This window comes from Tachyglossus aculeatus, chromosome 12, assembly GCF_015852505.1.
Source record: "Tachyglossus aculeatus isolate mTacAcu1 chromosome 12, mTacAcu1.pri, whole genome shotgun sequence".
Classification (NCBI taxonomy): domain Eukaryota; kingdom Metazoa; phylum Chordata; class Mammalia; order Monotremata; family Tachyglossidae; genus Tachyglossus; species Tachyglossus aculeatus.
The window spans coordinates 15,454,917-15,460,082 of NC_052077.1; the positions used below are offsets into that span (position 1 = coordinate 15,454,917).

The window sequence follows — 5,166 nt, forward strand, 5'->3', positions numbered from 1 at the left end:
GGGAACAGCCGCTTCCATTCCCCAGGGGGGCCAGAAAAGTCCTGTCCACCCGTCGGTGTCCAGGAATACTGTCTACCCAGACCTCTCTGGAGTCTTCTGCTGCCAACCATCAGTGCCTGCTGAAACCCTTGCTTGGTTATCATCATCATTATCATCATCAATCGTATTTATTGAGCGCTTACTATGTGCAGAGCACTGTACTAAGCGCTTGGGAAGTACAAATTGGCAACATATAGAGACAGTTCCTACCCAACAGTGGGCTCACAGTCTAAAAGGGGGAGACAGAGAACAAAACCATACTAACAAAATAAAATAAATAGGATAGATATGTACAAGTAAAATAAATAAATAAATAGAGTAATAAATATATACAACCATATATACATATATACAGGTGCTGTGGGGAAGGGAAGGAGGTAAGATGGGGGGGATGGAGAGGTTACCATCAGGATCCATTACCTGAGAGCCACTAGGAGCCACTCCTTTATTTTATGGTATTTGCTGAGTGCTTACTGGGTGTCAAGCACTGTTGTAAGTGCTGGAGTAGATACAAGTTAATCAGGTTGGACACAGTCCCTGTCCCACCTGGGGCTCACGGTGGAAGTAGGAGAGAGAACTGGCACTGAATCCCCATTTTATGGTTGAGGAAACTGCGGTACTCAGAAGTCGTGATTTGCCCAAGGTCATACAGCAGACAAGTGGCAGGGCCTGGACTAGAACCCAGGTCCTCTGACTTTCAGGCCTGTGCTCTTTCCACCACACCATGCTGTACTGAGGGGGGCAAAGGGGAACGGGGTAGAGGTGTCTTTAAAAACAAAAAAATCAGCCCAGCCAATGGCAAAATGATGAGGAATTCCCCCCCCTCCCTTCAAGGTTTCTCTGGTCCCTTCTTTTCCTTTGTCCATTTTAAATAATGTCTATCTCTATTCCAAAAGCAAACATCTCGGGGGGAATAATTCAGGGCATGAGGAGCAATGAGGCCTAGTGGAAAGATCATGGGCAACAGAATCAGATTTTAAACTTAATACTGCCAATGGCCTGCTGTGTGACTTACAGCAAAATCCTTGATTTCTCTGGGTCTCAGTTTTCTCATCTGTAAAACTGGGATTCAATACCTCTTCTCCCTCCCACTTAGACGGTAAACCTCATGTGCAACAGGGACTGTGTCCGATCTGATTATATTATATCTACCCCAGCGCTTAGTATAGTGCTTGGCAAACCCTAAGTGCTTAACTATTGACACAATTATGACTATTAATAATCATTAATAATAATCAATTCCTGGTATTTATTGAATGTTTCCTTTGTGCAGAACACCCAGCCTGCACACTTAGCTCTTCTTGTGCCAAACTACTCTCTGTACCTCCATTTCATCTACTTTGCCACAGACTTCCCACCTTCATCTTACTTCTGGCCTGGAACTCCCTCCTGCTTCCTAACTCACAGCCCACCACACTCCCCATCTTCAAAGCCCTACTAAAATCACATCTCCTCCAAGAAGCCTTCCCTGATTAGCCCCTCATTTTCCCTACTCGCCCTCCATTCTGCGTCACCTATGCACTTGGGTCTGTAACTCTTAACTACTTTGATACTCACCCCACCCTCAACCCCGCAGCACTTAGGTACATATCCTTATACTCTACCAATTCCCTCTCTTGGTAATGTCTTTCTCCCACCGTAGACTGCAAGCTCCTTGTGGACAGGAATCACATCTACCAACTTTAATTGTACAGTACTCTCGCAAGCACTTAGTACCGTGCGATAGATACTCAATAAATACCAGTGATTAAACACTTGAGTACAAAACACAGTTCCCCGAAGTACATCTTTATGGACAGCAATCCTGCTGTTTGTAAAAGAATCCTTTCAACTGGTGAAATGTGAGTGAAGAAGGTCTCCTGGAGATCAATCAATCATTCATATTTAATGAGAGCTCACTGTGTGTAGAGCACTGTACTAAGCACTTGGAAGAGTACAACAGAATATAACAGACATATTCCCTGCCCACAATGAGCTTATAGTCTAGAGGATGAGCTTACAGTCATTTCTTGGTCCTCTGTATTTTTGCTAGGAGCAGATTTCTCGTGCTCCCCAATTCATTTGGCAGACATGATTCCTTCCAGCATTCTAAGTATTGCGCTCCAACAACTGAGAGAATGATTTCTCTTTTCCAGGTCCTAAAATCAACTCAGGCAGGTTCAGAGACCTATCATTTTAAAATAGTCCATGTAAATCAGGAGTAGCAATTGATCTGTCTGCCCCAACGGCTTTATCACTGGATGGCCTCTTTAGGAGCTTACTGGCTCACTGTAGGAAGGAATGTGTCAGTTTATTGTTGTATTGTACTCCCCTAAACACTTAGTCCAGTGATCTGTACACAGTCTTGTCTAATGCTGTCGAGTCATCTCCGACCCACAGTGACCCCATGGACACATCTCTCCCAGAACGCCCCACCTCCATCAGCAATCGTTCTGGTAGTGTATCCAGAGATTTCTTGGTAAAAGTACAAAAGTGGTTTACCATTGCCTCCTTCCGTGCAGTAAACTTGAGTCTACACCCTTGACTCTCTCCCATGACGCTGCTGCCCAGCACAGGGGAGTTTTGACTTTTAGCAGATTGCCTTCCACTCGCTAGCCACTGCCCAAGCTAGGAATGGAATGGGTATGTCTCTGCTTGATTCTCCCTCTTATAGTCGAGACTGGTAGAGTATTGGAAACTCTCCAGGTGCGACCCTGAGAGGGGCCTGCACACAGTAAGCACTGAATAAATATAAATGAATGAATGAATGAGTGGCAGGAACAGGCTCAACCCTCTCTGGCCCTAAAGAAACTCTCTGGGGTAACTGGGAGAAGCACTTTGTGGGGCACAACCAGCCTCTGACACGGCTAACGGCACCCACTGCAGCACTCCACTCACAATTCTCTAGGAGTCCGAAACAGCTGGGGGTGAGGGGGGGGTGGTGAGTGGATGGAGTCTCCCATCAAGATGGCAATCGCTCGTGAAAAAGGTGATTAAAGTGGTGGTGGTTTGTGAAGCATCACTCACACTCTTTCATACTGCCAGTCGGGTTTCTGCTGGGACAGAGGGTAAAGGAAAGAGTCGGTGCATCTCCCATGGCATATCGCTTAACTCTGCTGGGAGAAGTTGAGGCCCTGAGGGAATTTGGCTTGGGGAACCTTCTTCTTCTCTGCTCACCTGGCATCAGATGCAGCTCACTAGAATCAAACTGGCGAGTGGCTATTCGGGTCACTGTCCAGAAGTCCCAGGCCCAAGGCTGATCCGTCGTTCCTGTTGGGAGACACAGTCATTACCGAGCCCATTCGAAAGCGAGTTATTAAGACTGAGAACACTTGAATGGATCTGAAGCGGATTCAGTTTCACCACCCTGGGTGCTCGGTTTCCAAGATGCCAACGGCAACCAGCAGAGCAATGAGGTGGCTTGGGGAGAGGCTGGCGCAATCAGCCTAGTGAAGGTGCCCAGGTCACGGCCAACTGCAAGCCCTTGGCTTCCACGGGGGATGTGGTGTGCTCAGACCCCACCCTTAGGGGTACGTGATCTCCTGCCTGTTGTTCACTCTACTCGTCGCCTTGAGGGCCAGCAGGAGGAAAGGGACACTTTTTCCTTCCCCCTGAGGTTCTGAATATTTCCCTTTCATTCCCACCGGGGCCACCACAATGTTTTGGTGTATTTTGATGCCTGCATCTTTTTCAAATACAGCCACCAGTGACATATGGTTTGAGTTCAAGGTATCCTGACAGACATCATCCAGTGATTATTCGTGCATGCAGAGCACTGTACTAAGCGTTTAAACATGAAAGCCGGTAGATGGAAAATGTCATTTTCCATCGGACAGCTATCATTTTGGTTGGCGTCTCCACTACGGTGATCAGATCGGGCATACTGAAGGCTGTCTGAGCAGCTGCTTCTACTCGTTGTCCTTTTGTAGCCACCAAGGACCTAATCTGGTTTTTGTCATTTTTTAATTCACAGTTAACCCTGTCCCCCGGAGCACAGATGCCCACCTTACAGGGCCCTGCTTGGGCAGGTGAGATGGAGATGATGAAGATGAGCTCTGAAGTTAAGGGAAGAGAACGTTCTCCCAAAAAGGAGTGAGAAAGAAGAAATGTCTGCCCACACCTCCTTGGCCGACTGTGGTTAGGACAACATAGCTCCACCCCTTCACTGGGACCAGACCTTTTGAAATTGGTTGTTTTTCTGAACAACTCAAAGCACTTTCTGGTCACCTCCTGACCCAGATACCCAGGCAGAGAGAGGTGGGGAGACTCGGGCCGAGCTTGTGTAGGGCACCAATGCCTCCGTGAACACTTCTAGGATTTTCTGGGAGGAAAGTTAAAAAAAAATCAGTTAAGAAATCTACATGACAACAAAGAAATCACATTCCGTTTTTTATAAAAACAACCTTGCAATAAAATTTATTGGCATTCACAATCCTTTAACTTCTATAGTTGTGATTTACCAGTACATAACACAGTTACACATATTTACATTATAATCTTCTAGATAACAAAAATAGCCATGTTGTACTACTGAATAATGTTTCCAAATATCCTTACCATTTCATCACTACCTCCAAATGAGACAAACTGTTTATGCTTTTTAAGCACACACAGCAGATAATATAGCAAAATTAAAAGTTTGTGCCTTCTGACATCAGGCAAATCCCTTTAAAGACAATAGTTTTCTGACTCCCATGTTTTTCAAGAGAGATATAAAGTGCATTGGAAGAGGAGGGGGGCAGGGGAAAGGAGAGATGACTACAGAAAATAAAATAACCACACAGAACAAATGGGCGGTTGAAATACATCTGCAATTTGGTTCAGAAAACAATGGCTGGATTTTTTTTTAAAAAGGCTTGGAATACAAACCACTACTACATCTTTTAGGCAGACAACTACAGCGAGCAAAAGGCAAAATTAGAAACTGCCTAAGCAAATGCCACCAGGAGTTGTTTCTGTGATTTTAGCCATGTATTTAATAAATCAAGATAAGATTACTTTGATCCTCTGGTTGGAGCCAAACAGTAATTTACACTATAGAAACATCAAATATACGGTCTACAGGTAAGGATGGAGAGGCCTTTAATGGAACCATCGTTAAGTTTCACCACAAAAACATACGGTTTGTATTTAGGAAGAAAATAAAAT

The 5,166-nt window shown here is 45.1% G+C and overlaps 1 non-coding gene across 1 annotated transcript; it reads right to left on the reverse strand.

Annotated features, from left to right (window-relative positions):
* Window positions 1–2,604: 2,604 nt before the first annotated feature.
* On the reverse strand, window positions 2,605–2,742 carry LOC119936005. Its single transcript, XR_005453599.1, has one exon. It is a non-coding gene; the product is annotated as a small nucleolar RNA SNORA7 (small nucleolar RNA).
* Window positions 2,743–5,166: the final 2,424 nt, after the last annotated feature.